Below are 22,145 nucleotides of genomic sequence, written 5' to 3' on the forward strand. Positions count from 1 at the left end.
GTGCTCCCCACAAACACCCAAGTAAGAAGAGGTGGCTCTCAGACACCAACTCTACTTTGTTTTCCTCCTATATAAACACAAAAATACCTCCATTGCATAGTATCATAACACTGCTTTTGAGTTTTGCTTAAGATTTCATTTGATGAAAAAACTTGGGTGTTCTTTTCCCTCAGTTTGAAATAGTGACTTACATATTTGTTTATAAAGAATAAATGTTTAAAACATGCAAATGAATGCAATGTTAAGCCTACAACTAAATCGTCAACAAGGATGTTATTTCTCAACATGTTCTGAAGTGAACTGTTATGACCAATCTCTAACCCCAAATATTGCCTACCTCATCTTGTCACCTTGTAAATCCTTTTTTTGATAAAATTAAAACTACATTTTAATTAACCAAAGAAAAACAATCTAATGCATATCCTTTGTCTTAGGTTCTTAAACATCCAAGGATTTTTGGTTTTGTTTTGGAGACAAGAGTCTCGCTGTGTCATCCAGGTTGGAGTGCAGTAGTGTGATCTTGGCTCACTGTAACCTCCACCTCCCAGCTTCAAGCGATTCTCATGGCTCAGCATTAGCCTCCCAAGTAGCTGGGACTATAGGTGTGAGCCACTACACCCAGCTAATTTTTGTATTTTTAGTAGAGATAGGTTTTCACCATGTTAGCCAGGCTGGTCTCAATTCTTGGCCTCAAGGGATCCACCCACCTCAGCCTCTCAAAGTGCTGGGATTACAGGTGTGAGACACCATGCCAGTCATAAAATCCAAGGATGTTTAAGTCCATTTCTAAATAACTTTTCTATGCCTACAAGTTTGAACTGACATCAGGGAAGTCACTCTCAACTAGCTGTCATATGATCGCTCTACAAGCTAGATGGGGCACAAAGCCTGGATCATTCTTTTCCATTACTTTTTCCTTTGGGCAGGGAAGCATGCAGGTTGCTTCTCCAAAAACAGTGGATCACACTCACAGTATGTCCTCTGAAAATATTATCTTTCCTATCTGTAACTCGGCAAATAATAGCAGTGATGTGGAGGGTGGGAATGTTTAGTGGTATTTTGCAGTAAGTGTTATGGTGCTATGCAACAGAGATATTTTCAGCTCTGGCTCAATGGTGAAAGGGGTGTGACTTTCCAGGGTAATAGAGGTTTTAAAAGTCCTATCATACACCGAACGCTGGTTATAGCTGAAAGAGTATAGCCACCGAAGAGAACACATATATAAAATGCTTCTGTGTGGGCAAGGGGAGGCATGACATAATCATTTCTGTTAATATACCAGGCAGCTAAGATTTTACAGAACATAAGAACTAGTAAGAATGTATTCGGAAGAAATACAAGCCAGGTGATGTGGTTCAAATCTGTAATCTCAGCATTTTGGGAGTCTGAGATTGGGGGATTGCTTGAGGTCAGGAGTTTGAGACCAGCCTCAGCAACACAGTGAGATCCTGTCTCTACAAAAAATTTAAAAATTAACTGGACATGGTGGTGCATGCCTGTGGTCCCAGCTAGCTACTCGGGAGGCTGCCTGGAGAATCACTTGAGCCCAAGAGGTAGTGACTGTGCCACTGCACTCCAGCCTGAGTGACAGAGTGAGACCCTGCCTTAAAAAATTTAAATAAGGAAAAGAAACACAGTAACAACTACCCAAAACAAGAAGTGACATTCCTCAGCAGAATCCAATCACACTGGTAATGTTAATAAATCATTTTTCAAGATTTAGTTTTAAAAATAAAGTTAAAGGCTGGGTGCGGTGGCTCATGCCTGTAATCTTAGCATTTCGGGAGGCCAAGGTGGGAGGATCCCAGTACTTTGGGAGGCCGAGGTGGGAGGATCACAAGATCAGGAGTTTGAGACTGGCCTGACCAACATGGTGAAACCCCGTCTCTACTAAAAATGCAAAAATTAGCTGGGTGTGGTGGCGTGTGCCTGCAATCCCAGCTACTCAGGAGGCTGAGGCAGGAGAATCACTTGAACCCAGGAGGCGGAGGTTACAGTGAGCTGAGATCCCACCACTGCACTCTAGCCTGGGTGACAGAGTGAGACTCTGTTTCAAAAAAATCCTCTTTATTTTTAAAGTATGAGTGTAACAATTCTCAACAATCATTTATGTCCTCAGGCTCATGAACTCTTAATACAGTTACCCAAGATTTTGGTAGGCATAAACAAGGAAATAACACTCCCCAAAACTTCTGCATGACAAAATTTGTTTCTTATGTTCAGGTTTGCTAAGTAGTAAGCTTAAATGTCTTACAGAGTCATGCAGCTGCCTGATGTGGTTTCAGTCAATGATTGATTGCATTATATGACAGTGGTCCCATAAGATTATAATGGAGCTGAAAAATTCCTATCACTTAGTGCTCTGTGTTACAAATACCTACAGTATTCAACACAGTAACATGCTGTACAGGTTTACAGCCTAGACAAGCTGTATCACATAGATTACTAAGTAGTTGGTTATACTATCTAGGTTTGTGTAAGTACTGTATACTCTATGATGTTTGCACAATGACAAAATTGCCTGGTGCATTTCTCAGAATGTATCTCAGTTGTTAAACAACAGAGGAGTTAATTCCTTCATAGGATAATGCGTGACCTTCAGACAATGCTCAAATGATACCAAAGGCACCTTTAAGAGTGAACTCTTCAGCTGGTACTGATTTCTCCCAAGGAGGGAATACTGCCTTCCAAAGGGCCATTCAGAATACTCTGTGACCTTGAAGGATGTGAAGCACATGGGCACGTATCTGAGTTTTGAAACTGACAATCCCTAGAGTATGGAGATGCCCAAGTTGGAAGTAGCAATGGTTCTAGAAGGGTTACAGTGGTATAAAGATATATTTCACCAAAACAATCCACCTGCCTTTCTCATCTCCCCTTTATCATCAGATTTTCTTTTACACATATTTAGAAGAATTTAAGGGAATAACAAGAATCCACTGGTTAAGTTATTCAATAATTTTTCACTGCTCTTAGAATAAAATCCAAATTCCTTGACCCAAAACCCAAAAACAAATGCAATAAAAGCAAAGATAAATACCTGGAGCTTAATTAAACTAAAGTGCTTTTGCATGGCAAAAGGAAACAGTCAGCAGAGTAAACAACCCACAGAGTAGAAGAAAATCTTCACAATCTATACATCTGACAAAGGACTAATATCCAGAATTTACGACAAGCTCACAAAAATCAGCAAGAAAAAAACAAACAATCCCATCCAAAATTGGGCTAAGGACATGAATAGACAATTCTCAAAAGAAGATATACAAAAAGCCAACGAACGTAAGAAAAAATGCTCAACATCACTAATGAACAGGGAAATGCACACTAAAACCACAATGCGATACCACCTTCTTGCTGCAAGAATGGTGTGGATGTGCCTACACTGCCGGTGGGAATGTAAACTAGTACAGCCACTATGGAAAACAGTGTGGAGATTCCTTAAAGAACTAAAAGTAGAACTACCATTTGATCCAGCAATCCCACTACTGGGTTTCTACCCAGAGGAAAATTGTGGAACCAATCCAAATGCCCGTCAATCAACAAGTGAATAAAGGGCTGGGCGCGGTGGCTCAAGCCTGTAATCCTAGCACTTTGGGAGGCTGAGGCGGGTGGATCACAAGGTCAAGAGATTGAGACCATCCTGGTCAACATGGTGAAACCCCGTCTCTACTAAAAATACGAAAAATTAGCTGGGCATGGTGGCTTGTGCCTGTAATCCCAGCTACTCAGGAGGCTGAGGCAGGAGAATTGCCTGAACCCAGGAGGCGGAGGTTGCGGTGAGCCGAGATTGCGCCATTGCACTCCAGCCTGGGTAACAAGACCGAAAGCGTCTCAAAAAAAAAAAAAACCAAAAAAAACACAAGTGAATAAAGAAACTGTGGTGTGTAGGATCAGAGTGTGTGTGTGTGTGTGTGTGTGTGTGTGTGTGTGAGATGGAATATGAATTAACAGCATTTGCAGCAACAATCTGGATGAGACTGGAGACTATTATTCTAAGTGAGGTAACTCAGAAATGGAAAACCAAACATCGTACGTTCTCACTGCTATGTGGGGGCTAAGCTTTGAGGACGCAAAGGCATAAGAATGGTAAAACGGATTTTGGGGACTTGGGAGAACTGGGGGAAAGGGGTGAGGGACAGAAGAGTACAAATAGGCCAGGCGCAGTGGCTCGCGCCTGTAATCCCAACACTTTGGGAAGCCGAGGCGGGTGGATCACCTGAGGTCAGGAGCTTGAGACCAGCCTGGCCAACATGGGGAAACCTTGTTTCTACTAAAATACAAAAATTAGCTGGGCATGGTGGCGCGTGCCTGTAATCCCGGCTACCGGAGGCACTGAGGCAGGAGGATGGCTTGAACCTGGGAGGTGGAGGTTTTAGTGAGCTGAGATTATGCCACTGCACTCCATCCTGGGCAACAGAGCGAGACTGTCTCAAGGAAAACAACAACAACAAAAAAGACTAGAAATATGGTGCAGTTGGCCGGGCGCGGTGGCTCAAGCCTGTAATCCCAGCACTTTGGGAGGCCGAGGCGGGTGGATCACGAGGTCAAGAGATCGAGACCATCCTGGTCAACATGGTGAAACCCCGTCTCTATTAAAAATACAAAAAATTAGCTGGGCATGGTGGTGCGTGCCTGTAATCCCAGCTACTCAGGAGGCTGAGGCAGGAGAATTGCTTGAACCCAGGACGCGGAGGTCGCGGTGAGCCGAGATCGCGCCATTGCACTCCAGCCTGGGTAACAAGAGCGAAACTCCGTCTCAAAAAAAAAAAAAAGAAAAAAAAAAGAAGAAGAAATATGGTGCAGTCTAAACTGCTTGGGTGATGGGTGCGCCAAAACCTCACAAATCACCACTGAAGAACTTGTCACCAAATACCACCTGTACACCAATAACCGATGGAGAAAAAAATTAAAAATAAATTAATAAAATCTGAATTCCTTACCATAGCCCTCTAGGTTTTACCTATCCCCAATTCACAGCCCAGCTTCTGGCCTTGATCCTAGAGGTTCAGACACACTGGTGTCCTTTCTGCTCCCCAAACTAATTCTAAGCTAGAATATCACATTTACATATACGGTAAAATAATAATTTTAAAATTTAGATATGGGCGTATGGGTTTTCATTGTTACTGAATTTTTCTGTTATGTCCTTTTTCTTAACACTGTTTTAAAACAGCCTTAACTATGTTTTAGACATAACTGAAGTTCATGAAGATAATGAACAGAAATAGATATTACAATTAAAAAACTCATTTGGCTTCCAAATACAATTCCCTTGTCCCATAAAAAACGGGTTTCTTTTTCCTTTTTCTTTTTTTTTTGAAATGGAGTCATGCTCAGTTGCCCAGGCTGGAGTGCAGTGCCACAATCTGAGCTCACTGTAACCTCCGCCTCCCACGTTCAAGCAACTCTCTTGCCTCAGTCTCCTGAGCAGCTGGGACTACAGGTGCCTGCCAACACGCCCAGCTATCGTTTATATTTTTAGTAGAGACGGGGTTTCACCAGGTTGGCCAGGCTGGTCTCAACTCCTGACCTCATGATCTGCCCACCTCAGCCTCCCAAAGTGGTGGGATTACAGGTGTGAGCCACCGCGCCCGGCCAAAAATGGTTTATAATAAACCTCAGCAGGATTCCCTGGGCTAAGCTAAAATTACTAATGTGACTGGGACAAAGCCAGATGCTGACAGGATTCTAATGGGCTGTGGCAATCCATACCTACTAGGGAGATAGGCTTGCTTCTGATGATAATTATTGGTGTATGTCTGAATCCAAAGTGGTGGTGTTGAGGGGTGTTAATATATTACTTTCATATGAAATGAACACTTAGGACAAGCTGAATGTGCATGGACATTTAGTTTTCCCCTTTCGCTTTCATGCACTGCTCTCCACTAGTTGTTTTCCTCTCTCTCCAAATGCCCTTTCCTTTCCTGCATCTATTTATTTCTTTATTTTCCTTTCTGAATTTAATTCAATGACTCATCTCTACTCCAATGTCGATGTCCTTCAAGGTTCCACTCTTGGCTGTCTCCCTATATTCCCTCTGGGTGATCTCATCTATGTTTTCAACAATCTGAAACCCATTTCCAGCCCGACCAATGGCCTGCCTTTCCAACTCTGCTTCCTACAGATGTCCTCCAGGCAATCCAAATCTCCTCTAAGTACTGCTTCTTTTTCAGTGTTCCCCTTCACAGTGAATGTATCCACTGTTCAACCCATCACTAAACTTGATTGTCACAGCAAACTCTACTCAACTCTTCCATATATATTCAGCTCATGAATTTAGTCAATTCTATTTTCTAAATCTGTCTTTATAGACATCAAGGCTAGATCCCTACCATTCTTCACAAAAGCCAGTTGTCAGTGGGGTCAATATCACCTCTAGGGGATTACTATGGTCTGAATATACCTCAAAATCTGTAGGTTGGAAATTTAATTCCCAATGCAAGTGCTGGGAAGTGGAAACTAATGGGAGGTGCTTAGGTCATGAGGACTCTGCCCTCGTCACTGTAACAAAGGCTTACGGGTGTGGACTGCTCTCTTCTGCCATTGTGAAGACACAACATTTGTCCCTATTTTGACCTTCCAGCTTTCATTATGTGAGGATGCAACCCTCCCCAGACTCTGAATACCAGCACCTTGATCTTGGACGTAGTCTTCAGAACTGCAAGAAGTATCTCTCTGTTCTTATAAATTACCCAGACTCAGATATTACAGCAGTACAAATGGAATAAGACAGAGACGCTGTGGGAAATCTGGCTGTCAATGACTGGGACATTTACTGACCATTGAAATATTTTTTTTTTTTGTAAATATGGAATGTTTCATAAATTTGTATGTCATCCCTGAGCAGGGGCCACGCTAATCTTCTTGGTATCATTCCAATTTTTAGGTTATGTGCTGCCAAAGTGAGCATCAAAATCATCATTTTAAAAAAGACATTGCTTTTCCATGCTGTTGTTCACATAAGCATATCCTCCTTCTGCTGGTTTCCATATCCTCTGAGGTTGAGGGTGTGTGGAGGGATCAGAATACAAAATCTTTCCATCTATTCCTGCATCTAAGTCCATCACTGAGAGCTAAACCTCTAGCTTTTAAAAAATGATTATACTGGTTAAAGAAAATTCAAACATTAAAGAATTACATAAGGTAGAAAGTGAAAGTCACCTGCAAAGTCTGTAAGATACAGTCATTATTATATTCCAATAGTTTGGAATATATTCTCCTTTTTATTACTTGCTGTGTACTTGTGGGGGTTTTTGGTACTGGAAATCTACTCTCTTCTCCAAACCAGACGACACTAGAAATGGCCACTTCTATCTTACAAAGCACGAAAACATCAAATCACTGCTCTATCACATTAATAGTCTCAAGAATATTTTCAAGGATACAAAGAAACATCCCAAGAAAGTGCTGGAGAATATACAGAATACCCATTGGGAAAATAAAAGCCCACACCATTAAAGTTAGGCCCTTTAGGTACTGCCCGTCTTTGGCAATCTGATTACTTTTGGCTTATGCGACATACTTCTATTCATCTATGTACTGACAAATACTGAGAAGAACTCAAAAGGTCCACAAGCCAGTCAGCAGAACATTTATTAACTCCAATACTGTGTATTTACTATATTCCTCAAACTTAAAGCATTAAGAGTGCCTGCTCTCAAGACACATTCTGGTGTGTATGGATGTGGGCGTATGTGTTTCGAGACAATAATGAAAAGCTGCTGAATGACAACACATTCCTAGACAGCTGAGCTCACAAGACTCTACACTAACATATGTGTTAGATCTGACTCACGAACTTCGTGGTCAAACACAAAAAGCACACAGAAAGAAAAACAACCCACACACCATAAGATAGTTGCTTACAAGGATTATAAAGCTTCTTAAGCAGCCATGGAGTGTGAAATGCAGTACATGCATGAATGTGTATTCTTTTTAGATAGCTGGTTCTAAGGCTTAATCCCTTGCTTCCAGTGTTATTGTTACTTAATTCAAACAATAACTATTTCCAGATACTGAATTAGGTGCTAGACTATGTTTGGTAGTACAGAACTATTATTTAAAGCACAGTAGTTAACTATATGGCCTTTAAAGATAGCCTGGGTTCAAATCCTGACTTTCTTATGTCTTAACTAACTTAGACATTTCTAAGCCCCCTTTTCCTTATCTCTAAAATGGGAAAAGTAATAGCTACTTCACAACATGGTATACAAATTAAAAAGTGCTTAGCATTGTATCTGTATATGGTATCTATTATATAAACTGGATAGCAACATAAAATGTAATAAAATGAATGAACTTATTGTTCTATAAGCCTACATCTAAAAGTCTTGATTCAGCTTCTGATGAATGGGACACAAGGCTTTCTTAGCTGCAAATAATTTGTGATAACTAAAAATTAAAAATAAAATAAAAATAAAATTGAGAACTACATATGGAGAAGTAAAAAAATAAAAGATGTGGTAACTTAGGTTCCATTAAAATAAATCAAGAGTAGCTTTAAGAAGCAGCTGAAACTCTGGGTAATTCATAAAGTAAAGAGGTTTATTTAGCTCACAATACTGAAGGCTGAGAGGTACACGGTCAGGTGGTAGCATCTGGTACACTTCTAGTGAGGGTTTTGTGCTGTTTCACAACATGGTGGAGAAGCAGAAGGGGAAGTGGACATGTGTGAAGAGACCAAACAGCAGAGGCGGCCTCATTTTATAAAAATCTGCTTTGGCATTAACTAATCCAGTCCCCAAAAACAGAGAGAACTCAATCCCAGGAGAAAGGCATTAATCCCTCTTAACGACTTAATCACCTCTCAAAGATATCTCCTCCCAACACTGCCACATTAGGGACCAAGCTTCTACGTAAGTTTTGATGGAAACAAACAACATTCAAACCACAGCAGGCACATATTGGTAGAATATTTGTAGAATGACCTATTAAATATTTATTTTGATCCTCAAAGAAACAGTGGGATTCTCTGTTCATTCCTACAAGAAGTTTATTATTTTTGTTCTATATATGAGTAAACTAAGGCTCAAAATTAATGGCTAATTTGTTAAAATATCATGAAGCTAGTTAGTAAAGTGAAAAAGCTGAAACTCCAAAGCAGGTTTTTGACCAACGCTTATACAGTGTCTGTCAGGTTATCTGGTATCTTTCATACTACAGTCAATATATTCGTATGTATCAGTAACCTTAAAAATGTTTCTCTTTAAGCCAGCAATTCCACTTCTATAAATGTATCCTCATCATCTACTGCTTCTCTAAGTTTTATATACAAATATGGCCACTGAATAGTTATTTAATATAGTAGAAAAAGGAAAATCAACCAGAATCCTCAGCACGTAGAAATGAACACTGAGAAGTCATTTAAAAATCAATGCTTCTGAAGATTTTTACTGACATCAAAAAATGTCTACAACTCCTCTTAAGTGAAAACACCTTGAATATAAACTTGCATTCATATAATCTCGTCTATGATTTATATATGCGGAAGGATATGCTAAGAGAAAAAATATCAAAGGTTAATAATGGGTAGTGAGAACATGGCTTGATATTTATATTTTTTCTTAAGGTTAAATATTTACAATGAGCGTGTAATACTTTTTTTCTAAATATAGAAAGTGTACTTTTAAAAAATCAATACATGAGGCCGGGCATGATGGCTCACTCCTGTAATCCCAGCACTTTGGGAGGCCAAGGCAGGCGGATCATGAGGTCAAGAGATCAACACCATCCTGCCAACACAGTGAAACCCCATCTCTGCTAAAAATATAAAAATTAGGTGGGTGTGGTGGGGTGCGCTTGTAGTCCCAGCTACTTAAGAGGTTGAGGCAGGAGAATCACTTGAACCTGAGAGGCAGAGGTTGTAGTGAGCTAAGATGGCGACACTGCACTACAGCCTGGAGACAAAGAAAGGTACCGTCTCAAAAAAAAAAAAAAAAAAAAAAATCAATATATGATCATTTCCTACAAAAAGAAACCAAGACTTCATGAAAGAGTAGGAAATACCCAAGATGAGCCAGGGACATGTTAACTCCAGAAAGCAAATATTGCACTTATGAGGTCATGCATGCTAAAAAAGACACAGGAGCTAAGTTGAAAAGTGCTGCACAGACCTAAGATGGTAGAATTTGAGCATAAAAAAAAAATGAGGACAACGCATTAACATGGAAATCAAGCATTTGCATACATTAAATTATTGTATATTTGATAGTAACATGTATATATAATAATATATGTGGCCGGGCGCGGTGGCTCAAGCCTGTAATCCCAGCACTTTGGGAGGCCGAGGCGGGTGGATCATGAGGTCAAGAGATCGAGACCATCCTGGTCAACATGGTGAAACCCCGTCTCTACTAAAAATACAAAAAAAATTAGCTGGGCATGGTGGCGCGTGCCTGTAATCCCAGCTACTCAGGAGGCTGAGGCAGGAGAATTGCCTGAACCCAGGAGGCGGAGGTTGCGGTGAGCCGAGATCGCGCCATTGCACTCCAGCCTGGGTAACAAGAGTGAAATTCTGTCTCAAAAAAAAAAATAAATAAATAAAAAATAATATATGTAACACAATAGAGTCCATTAAAATTATAATACTAGTAAAAAAAAATTTCGTTGGTTTACCTTGGAGGTTGTGAAGGCAACAATGCAATACACCAAAAATTGCTCTAAGAAAAAAAAAAAAAGGACATGTACATTTATCCTGCCTTTTTCTGAACAGGCTGTATTTCAGGATAATCAAATAGGTGACAAGGAAAAGTTCTTTAGCTTTATAGCTAATAAATGTGGAAAGAAAAAAATTACCTTTTGTAATACCTTTTTTTTTTTTTAAACAGAGTCTTACTCTATTGCCCAGGCTGGAGTACAGTGGTATGATCTAAGCTCACTGCAAACTCTGCCTCCCAGGTTCAAACGACTCTTGTGCCTCAGCCTCCCTACGTAGCTGGGACTACAGGCTTGTGCCCAGCTAATTTTTGTATTTTTAGTAGAGATGGGTTTTGGCCACGTTGGCCAGGCTGGTCTTGAACTCCTGGCCTCAAGTGACTGACCTGCCTTGGCCTCCCAAAGTGCTAGGATTACAGGTGTGAGCCACCATGCCTGGCCCATTTTGTAATTCTTGATGAAATAATGGAACTAGGCAATAATCACCAATGGCTTTAACTATTAGGTGAAAGGCTGATGGGGAATTTCATAGAGGATATGCAGGCTAACTACATGGACAACACTAATCTATTAAGACAACCACACACCAGTGTTACTCATGATACAACACAGTAGGAAGTACAAAAGCATCATCTATCAAAATTTGACTCTTCAACCCCTCTTCCCCCATCCTCCACCGTCCCCCACCATCCCCTTCCACTGCAATTCTGAATCAAATAAAGATTCCAGATCTAGTGGTCAGTCTACATACAGGCATCAAGAGAGAGGAACAAGTTTAACATCACCATAGGGAAGCAGTTAAGTCAAACCCAGAAAATGGGACACTTCACAGGACAGATGTTGGGTTTCTCCAAAAAAACCAAACAACATGAGAAAAGGGTGGGGGGTGGGGGGGAACAGCAGAGACTTAAATAATAAAAGACTCATGATACAGTCAAATTCAATCCATGGGCCCTCTCTGTATCCTGATTAAATAAACCAACCGAAAAAAACATATGTTGGCAATCAGGAAAATTATACACTGGGTATGACAATTAAGGAATGACTGTTAATTTTATATGTACATAAAAAATATCCTTATCAGTTAGACATACATATGGAAGTATGAGTGATTTGGGATTTCCTTTAAAATACTTTAGTTCCACCTCTCTCAGAAAACAAAGTAGGGGACAGACGAAATGGCTAGCAAAGTATTAACTGTTGAAGCTGGAGATTCATTGTATTATAGTCTATTTGTATAAATTTATGTTTTTCATAATTCAAAAAATAGTAATAGTTTCTATTTGAAGAACTGGTATGCCTCCTTAAATAAATCATTGAAAGGTGAACTATATAATCCATTGAATTTTGCGTTACTTAATTTTCCCCTTATTTGTCAAGAAGTTCAAAGTCAGATTTACGTAAAACTGCAAAATGACCACTGTAATCCATGTTTCAGATATAAACACTACCCTTTCCTTCTATAGGGTCTCAGAGCTCTCTTACCTAACTGTTCCAATCTACATGTGTTTTCATTTTGTCCACTGCAATTCAATTAAACTCACCTTGTTGATGGCAGGTAAGAGGAAGAATATCTACAGAGGAAACAGTTCCACCGGCAATGCCTTCAACAACTGGTTCACAGTGTCCCTCCCCTTCTCTCCGTTTTTGGAAACTACAGTAATGCCAATGTGGGTAACCCTTCCTTACTCTACTTGTCCAAAATGCTGCCCATCTCTAGACCACTTTTTTCTTTTTCTTGAGACAAAGTCTCACTTTGTCACCAGGCTGAGGGCAGTGGCGTGATCTCGGCTCACTGCAACCTCTGCCTCCCAGGTTTAAGTGATTCTATTCTCCTGCATCTACCTTGGCCTCCCCACAGTGCTGGGATTACAAGCATGAGCCACCGCACCTGGCCTCTAGACCATTTTCAAACACCAGCTTCTCCATAAAGATCTCCACAGTAAAACTGTAAGGCCCTCCTTACACTCCTAAGATTTTTAAAATCTTAACTATAATGTGTTATTATGTACCTATGTATCACTTCCAACTAATCTGGGAGCCTCTTGATAGCAAAGCTGTCTATTAACAGTTATTTAATATTCTTATAACATTTGGCATGCTGCTTTGCACACAACACCCCAGATACATTTGCTGAGAACTGAAGAACATTTCTCAAAACAAAAATCACACCAACAAAAAAAATTCCACAGAGATGATACATAATCAAGAGTTAACTAGAGAATTTACATCTGAAAAACATGCAGAAAGGAGCTAGAGGCCAGAACCAAGATGCTCTTAGAGGGTAAGTGAGCAGGAACTCTAGCAAAGTGCCCATAATTTCCCTATCGCTACACACAAAACTGGACTCACACCTTTGCTGAGCAACTCTAATTTGTCTGTCTGAATACTGTTTATGCCATGAATATAAACCTGGCAATATTGTGACTAAACTGTGATGGCTTCATGTAATACCCAAGATGGAATACTGAAAGGGCTGATCTGGGTTCCTAAGAGTACAACACTATTTATAGAGCCATCCTGTTGTAGAGCTTCACAGCTTTTTGGGATTGGCTGTTCTTAACAGTGTTAAACTGGAATAAATAACTGATTCAGGCATGCTTATACTGTGATGTGTATTCCTGACCACAATGTCTATGAACAATTTCCATCCATGATCCACCCTGTACCTTTCTCTAGCTCCCATGGTAAGTAATTCCTGTAAATCTTAAAAGTCACATAAAAGGCTGGCCATGGTATTACACAATAAATGTAGGTGTCCAGGATTCAAGGCAAGTCTCCCGATTCCAAATTCTGCTTTTTGTACTTACTTAATCCATCATCTCACACACAAATCAAGTATTACAAAAAAGGTAATACATAAAAATATAATTTTAAACAGAGTAATCACAAATAAATGTTTGCTGAGTGATTTTGTTAACTCCTGACCAACTAGGCAAAGGGTAATTTCTAAGATTATGAGTCAAATAAATATGAAAAGGATACCCCTGAATGCCCCTATCCTTTAAAAAAATTTTTTTTAAAGATTTTTTAAAAGCTTGGCCTATACCCCAGCTTCATCTGCTTTCAAAATTATTGCTCATCATTGATAAAGTTCCTCTTCTATTAAATTTCTGACATATGCTGCACAAAGAGCTAGGCAATGAGTACTACAGATGACCTTCTAGTCCCAACCAAGTCTCCAGAGTGCAAACATAGGTCTGAGGACCATGAGCTTCTCTACATACTCATCATCCTTTAGGAAAACAACATCTAACTAAAACAAAGTTCTTTTAGGCACATGTCTACATTTTTCTCAGAACACTTAAAAAAATATATTTTTCAAAGACTTCAGTTTTTTGTTTTTGTTTTTTTTTGAAGACTGAGTCTCACTCAGTCACCCAGGCTGGAGTGCAATGGTGAGATCTTGCCTCACTGCAACCTCCGCCTCCTAGGTTCAAGCAATTCTCCTGCCTCAGCCTCCCAACTGGCTGGGACTACAGGCATTTGCCACCATGCCTGGCTAATTTCTGTCTTTTTAGTGGAGATGGGGCTTCAGCATATTGTCCAGGCTGGTCTCGAACTCCTGACCTTGTGATCCACCCACCTCGGCCTCCCAAAGTGCTGGGATTACAGACGTGAGCCACCGTGCCTGGCAGACTTCAATTTTTTTTTTTGAGACGGAGTTTCGCTCTTGTTACCCAGGCTGGAGCGCAATGGCGCAATCTTGGCTCACTGCAACCTCCGTCTCCTGGGTTCAAGCAATTCTCCTGCCTCAGCCTCCCGAGTTAGCTGGGACTACAGGTGTACACCACCACACCCAGCTAATTTTTGTATTTTTGGTAGAGACGGGGTTTCACCATGTTGACCAGGATGGTCTCAATCTTTTGACCCCGTGATCCACCTGTCTCGGTCTCCCAAAGTGCTGGGATTATAGGCGTGAGCCACCACGCCCGGCCGAGACTTCAAATTTTTTTTAACCTTTGTAGAATATAGAAGCAAGGGTAAAGGTGGATCATTGTTAGTGGAACATTCTACAGGATCCTAAAGCCAGAAATACCTATAATTATGTACATATATATAATACATAAATTTTGGAATTAATGGTCTATTTAACATATATAATAGGTATATCTGGCTTTAGGATCACGCTCCCTTAAATTTTTTCTGGAACAAGGCAGGACATGTATAAACATCCACTACAACATCTAAACACAGTTATAGAATATACTTAAAAATATGGTTGGACGCCGGGTGAGGTGGCTCACACCTGTAATCCTAGCACTTTGGGAGGCTGAGGTGGGTGGATCACGAGGTCAAGAGTTCAAGACCAGCCTGGCCAATGTGGTGAAACCCTGTCTCTACTAAAAATACAAAAATTAGCTTGGCAGGGTGACACGTGCTTGTAGTCTTAGATACTCAGGAGGCTGCGACAGGAGGATCGCTTGAACCTGGGAGGCGGAGGTTGCAGTGAGCTGAGATCATGCCACTGCACTCTAGCCTGGGCGAAAGAGTGAGACTCCATCTCCCTCCCCCCAAAAAATATATATACGTGTGTGTGTGTGTGTGTGTGTGTGTGTGTGTCTGTGCGTGTGTATACATGTATGTATACATATGTTGGAAGTCTTTTAGCCAAACTGACCACAACTAAGTAACTCTTCAGAGTTAAGAATGTATCATGGGGCTGAGCGTAGTGGCTCACGCCTGCAATCCTGGCACTTTGGGAGGCTGAGGTGGGCACATCACTTGTGGTCAGGAGTTCTAGACCAGCCTGGCCAACATGGTGAATCCCGTCTCTACTAAAAATAAAAACATGAGCTGGGCATGGTGACAGATGCCTGTAATTCCAGCTACTAGCTAGGGAGGCTAAGGCAGAAGGATCGCTTGAACCCGAGAGGAGAAGTTTGCAGTGAGCTGAGACTGCGCCATTGCATTCCAGCCTGGGAAACACCAACACCAACACCACCACCAACAAGTATCACATATCAGAGCTCTGTGACTTTCTTCTTCTAAGTTCTAATGACCGTATATACTACACACACATACACATACTTACCTGATTTCTGCAGACAAAAGGTTTCTTTTTATACATTAATATTTGGTTTTTGCTATAATTGAACACTGGCCCCAATTAGCAGTTTTCAAATGTCTTTTGTTGTTTACAAGAAAGGTAGTTTGCTTGGTACTGAAACAAGCTGCCATCACAGTGAATACTCTTCTAAATGAGTTTCTTCTAGTTTTGACTAAATGTATATAAAGTTCTAAATTACCTTAATAACATCATAAATAAAGTCAAGTTTAAAAGGTCAATATCCTTGTGTTTAAATGTTCTATATTAACATAGCTTGGCAAAACTTTCAATATTTTTACTAACAACTCCACACAAAACTATCTTTAATAATGTCCTTTAGATTAATTATAGCAGATACAGATTTTTTTCAAACTGTTGGACAAACACAACTCTTTTTGAAGTCAGCAGGGGGTCATCACAGCATTTTTCCAAAGGACAGACTGCTTTGTAACTATTTCAGTAAAAAGACTCAAGTCTTTGAGGGGGGGTCTTATTTTTAATGACTTACTGTATCTGTCCCTTCCTTTCTGTGCAAATGTAGCCAGCCTTACTTTGTATTAGAGTTCCAGCTCAGTTGTCTGTGGAAGTCATAGAGTGAGTGACCAGAAAGAAATTGCAACTCCTTGTCCTCCTCTCAACTAACCCAGACTTAGGACAGTCACTGGACATAAAGGCCAGTTTCCTCATCTTTATAAAACCTAAAGTAATTATACCTGTCCTGCCCACCGTGGAAAGCTATTCATAAGGAATAAACAAAGGGCTGACCTGGCCACAAAGAGACCACACAATGGTCTGTGCAGTTATGTATACCAGATAAGAGAGTAAAATGCGGCTAAGGAAGACTCTGAGTGACTCAGGTAAGGCAGCAGTCGGAGAGCCAAAACACAAAGATTCTTTTTTTTTTTTTTTTTTTTCTTTTTTTTTTGAGATGGAGTTTCGCTCTTGTTACCCAGGCTGGAGTGCAATGGCGCAATCTCGGCTCACCACAACCTCCGCCTCCTGGGTTCAGGCAATTCTCCTGCCTCAGCCTCCTGAGTAGCTGGGATTACAGGCACATGCCACCATGCCCAGCTAATTTTCTGTATTTTTAGTAGAGATGGGGTTTCACCATGTTGATCAGGATGGTCTCGATCTCTTGACCTCATGACCCACCCGCCCCAGCCTCCCAAAGTGCTGGGATTACAAGCTTGAGCCACCACACCTGGCTAAGATTCTTAACTCATACCAAAAGCTTATGCCAATTTACACAGTCATCAAAAGTCCATAAGGGTAGCCATTTCTTTGCCAGCTAATCAACACTAGAACCTATTAATCTTTTTGATTTGCCAGATTAAAAATGCTGTTTTCTTGACTTCCTCTTCTTTCCACCCCTCTGATCAACTCTTTTAATTTGAATTATTAATCATTAATCACAATGAACATACTTCCATTTCTATTTTCTTAGTGAAACTGTACATCTCTACTGCCCATTAGTTAACTGGATTTGGAGTCCTTTTCTTACTGACTTGTAGGATATTGAATAATTATGAATATTATCCCTTTGGCTATTTGTTTTGCAAATATGTTCTCCTAGTTTGCCACCTGCATTTCTAAACTTTGTCAATTAATATGAAAAGTTTTCATTTTCTTATAAGCTTTATCTGTAAATCTTTTTATTTACAAATTTTGGATTTTGTACTGGGCTTGCAACTGCATACTGAATGTGAATCCAAAATTTCACATTCATAGATATTAAACATTTATAAACAATGGTATCTTTCTGAAATAAGCCATTATAGTAGAATTTCATTTAATGAATCTCACTATTCTATCCAGTTTGAGAAAGAATGACTGCTTTCATTATGGCCCTGCTTAGTTGCAGACAAAAAAAGTCAATGAAGAAATCTATTGTAAGAATCTGTGACTTTTCTCCAGTTAACCAGCAAATAGTTATTTTGGGGAGGCATAATATATTCTTTATATGGTAACCATATCTAAATACATGTTGAATAAATATAACATTAAATAAACTTAATTAAATTTGATGCATTGTTCAAAATTACAGCTCTGTGATTTGAGGATTTTTAAAAAACTGAATTTATAAACATGCCTTTTAGAATTAGATTCCAGCCTATTTATGATGTGATCAAATTCCCATTCCTAGAGTTGGGCATGGATGCCTGTAATCCTGGCTACTCAGGAGGCTGAGGCAGCAGGACTGCTTGAGGTCAGGAATTAGAGACCAGACTGGGACCTTATCCCAGTCCTAGCCAAGCCAGGGGCAAATACTAGAAGTAAACTGACAAAATATAGTACCAAATCTCAGCAATCATTTCCATGGGTATCAGGTAGGAATATTCTGAAGCTGACTAGTATCCTTTGTGTCTTAAGCATGGAGGCATCCAGGATTGGGATAAAATAAAAGGAAGAGATGTCATAAAGAAAGAGCTGAAAGCATTTTGAACTGTCTAATCAGACATGTTTAAGATGTAAATAATCACCTCCTCACTAGCCTGTGAGCCGTCTGGGAATGAGAGCCATATATTCACCTTGAATCTGTACCACAATTAGCACAGTCAGCAACCAAATTCCTATAAAATTTATCCAGCTGTAGTTTTGTCATAGAGGGAGATGAACCTGGGGGAATTAACTCAATCAGGGGGCTGCTGGAATGACTCTCCAGGCATTCCTATTTGTCACTGCTCCTCTCAGAGCGTGGTGCTCCAAATGGGATCCCATATTCCCCATATGTCAGCTGACCAGGCAAGACAACCTTTCTATATATTTCATAAATGTGATCTTCAATTACATTAACAGTTTTAATTATGGCACAGCACAACTAAAACGTTTTCTACTAAGCAATTTAACTGACCCAAGTCTTTTGTAATGTTGCATAGGAAGCCCCACCTTCATACACTGTCTACTACTGCAGGGGTCCCCAACCCCTGGGCTGCAGACTGGTATGCATCCAGTGGCCTGCTGGTAATGGCAGAAGGGGAGCAGTGGGCAGGAGAGCATTACTGCCTGAGTTCTGCCTCCTGTCAGATCAGTAACAGCATTAGATCTCATAGGAGTGTGAACCCTATGACAACTGTGAACTGCACATTCAAGGGATCTAGATTGTGTGCTCCTTAAGAGAATCTAATGCCTGATGATCTGAGGTGGCACAGATTTGTCCTGAAACCATCCTGCCCTGCACATCCAACCGGCACTAGTCCATGGAAAACTTGTCTTCCATGAAACTGGTATCTCATGCCAAAAAGATTGAGGACTGCTGTATTACTGCATTTTGGGACACGCTAGCAGGACTGAACAACTATTCCTATTCAGTTCCTTATGATTTAGACTCAGTACACAGTATGGCATTTAAATTTTTTTCTTGGATGTTAACGCTGTTATCCAGTATGCATTAGCTTCCCCTACCAGATTAGTGTCAACTACAAATCTGATGAGCAAGTCACACAGGTTTTCCTTTACTTCCCATTCCAAGTATGAATAGATCAGGGAAGACAGTACCGGAGCTTTCCAATAAAGCCTGTCATCAATGCGTATTTTGTGTACAGTCATTAAATAACCATGAGGCTACCAGGCCACCTAACTGCAATATAGCATTGCCAGTGGCGTACAGATTTCTTTGATCTCATGACTCATGATGCGCATATATTCACACAAAGAAAACAAGTGTCACCAAACAGCACTCATACTATATAAAATGATACTAACATTCTATTTTGTTCTAAACCCCTACTCCTTCCCTTCCTAATAAATATCAGTCATAACCCACTAAGTTGATTTCATAACACTGATAAGACAGAACCTATAGTCAGTAGAAGATTTAAAATTAATTTGAACAGCTCTTTTATACTAATGATAGCAATCGTATTCACAATGCTGAACTTTTCAAGTTATGACAAAGCACAAAGACTTTATCATGGTTTAAGACAAATTAGAGGCTGGGCATGGTGGCTCATGCCTGTAATCCCAGCACTTTGGGAGCCCGAAGTGGGCAGACCACTTGAAGCCAGGAGTTTGAGACCAGCCTGGCCAACATGGTGAAACCCCATCCCTACTAAAAATACAAAAATTAGCCAGGCGTGGTGGTAGGCACCTGTAATCCAAGCTACTAGGGAGGCTGAAGCAGGAGAATCACTTGAACGTGGGAAGTGGAGGTTGCAGTGAGCTGAGAGCCAAGATCATCCCACTGAACTCTAGCCCGGGTAACAGAATAAGACTGTGTCCAAAAAAAAAAAAGGCCAGGCATGGTGGTTCACACCTGTAATCCCAGCACTTTGGGAAGCAGGAGGATAAGCTGAGGTCAGGAGTTTGAGACCCGGTCTCTACTAAAAATACAAAATTAGCTGGGCTTGGTGGCACATGCCTATAATCGCAGTTACTCAGGAGGCTGAGGCAGGACAATCACTTGAACCCGGGAGGCAGAGGTTGTGGTGAGGTAAGATTGTCCCATTGCATTCTAGCCTGGGCAACAAAAGCGAAACTCCATCTCAAAAAAAGACTTCTAATTATAGTTTCATATTACGAAGCATTATTTAGAAACATCTGTAATACATGACTGACTTCCATGAATGTGCTAAAGGTCTTTTATTAATACAGATCTGCCATCTTTAGTTTTATCTACAATGATTTATTCAGACACTCTAAGAAATTAAGAGTTGTATTTTTAGAACTAGTTTCAGAATATGTGAACTTCAGCTCTTTCTAGACAAATTAACACTATTTTAAGATAAAAAAGGTTAATCAGTGTCTACTATTTAAAGTATCCATTTTCCTTCTGGTTAAACTTAATCTCTCTGGCTACAAGGCTGTGTAAACATAGTCCATATGATGATGGGCAAACATCACAGCCTCACCCACGTTTTGGTAAATAAGAAAAGCAAATAGCCAATCCTGCTCTTTTATAAAGAGAATTCCTTTAAAAGAATACCTAAACAAAAAAGAAAACTTAAAAGTTCAAGTATGGGGAAAAGACCTTCCAGAAAATTATTTTTGTGTCAAAGAATTAAGGTAGATTAGAAATGCTATGGTTCTAAAAATTCACACCTGAGAGTGGTTGAAGACTTTAATTTTTTCCTTTTAGTCATTCCAATGAAAAACCGTATTTTCAAAAAAAAAGTTTTCTTTGCAAAATTTATAACCTTGAACTTATTTCTAAAGCATCAGATATAAACCTGGAAAATCATTCCCCTTCAAGGTCTAAGCAGGGCTATTTCTGTTCTGGCCAAATGCCCACAAAAGCACAAACATGTCACAAAACAAGCCTGAGCTGAACCACCATAGTAGGAGATTGGAAGGATTCTTTTTAAACTGCTCAAAGGCTGCCGTATTGTGGTATTTAGTGTAAACAGATTTTTTCCAGCAGCAGTATTTAGAGTCACAGAATGCACAAGTACACAGCCCCTTATAGATGATCACACAGAACATTCTACCCAAGGATAATTTCTGATGAGAATTTTCCTAACCAATCAACATATTCTTTCCATTCCACTCCTCCACATCAACACGCTAACTGGCATATGAAGGCTTCATCCTGATGAAATAATGAGCCAAACAACACTGAGCTTCAGAGGAAGTAACCAAACCTCATTTGTCAACTGACTGGCATGATCAAATATAAAAGCTCTTGCCTGCGTTTCTGAGGAAAGAAGTTCCCAATCATACAGCCTAAACTCAGCTCAGGAACCAAAAGATGAGAACTAAATGACACATTTAATAAGTGGCACATACTCATTAGCTGTTCCAGGACTTAGAACACAGCTGGGGAAAGGCACAAAATACAGAAGACTGAAATCTGTAGAAGACTAATACACACAGACAGGGCACTGTGTACTGAAGGTCCCAGACTTCAGGGGAGATGTTTCTTGAACTGCATTTTGTAGAATGAAAAATTTGGATAAGGTTCAGAAAATGTTTGAGTGGAAGACTTTATGCAACCATCTGAACTAAGATAAGGAAAGAAAAATTACTTTGTAATTTTGTCAAGCTCTGGTGGGTAATGAAGTATTGAGTGAAAAGGCAGGCAGAAGGTGAAAAACCCAAGTGCTGTTTACAGAATAACCACATACCTTCTTTTATTGCTCAAAGAACATTCCACACTTTTTATGGAGGGGTGCTTTCCAGGTAAGTGTTGACATCATAATATAGTCAATCTGGAAAACTTGCTTTTTAATCTAAAAGCACTATCTAAAATGTACAACAAAAGCATCTTATATCCAAGGGAGCATAAAAATTTAAGTTTTAGTGAGAGATCTAAAACCATTCAGGAAGAGCCACAAGGGATACATTTACTTACATTAAAACCTTATTTTCCTCTACAAAAATTCTCAACATGGGATTTCACTTTTCCTTTACTAGTTCAGCAAAAGAATACTACTGAGTTAGTGAATATGAGGACTAAACGAAATATCTGTGACAGCGCTCTGTAATCTCCAACAAACCGAGATGATCA

At 40.0% G+C, this 22,145-nt stretch overlaps 1 protein-coding gene and 1 non-coding gene across 2 annotated transcripts in view; both read right to left on the bottom strand.

The window, feature by feature from the left end:
• The window catches only part of CAB39 (calcium binding protein 39), a 108,612-nt gene that overhangs the window by 61,118 nt on the left and 25,349 nt on the right, over window positions 1-22,145 (bottom strand). The gene's annotated exons all lie outside the window — the stretch shown is intronic.
• On the bottom strand, window positions 6,803-6,910 carry LOC120364419 (U6 spliceosomal RNA). The gene has a single exon (XR_005579681.1). It is a non-coding gene; the product is annotated as a U6 spliceosomal RNA (small nuclear RNA).

Source organism: Saimiri boliviensis, chromosome 5 (genome assembly GCF_048565385.1).
Source record: "Saimiri boliviensis isolate mSaiBol1 chromosome 5, mSaiBol1.pri, whole genome shotgun sequence".
NCBI classification, from domain to species: domain Eukaryota; kingdom Metazoa; phylum Chordata; class Mammalia; order Primates; family Cebidae; genus Saimiri; species Saimiri boliviensis.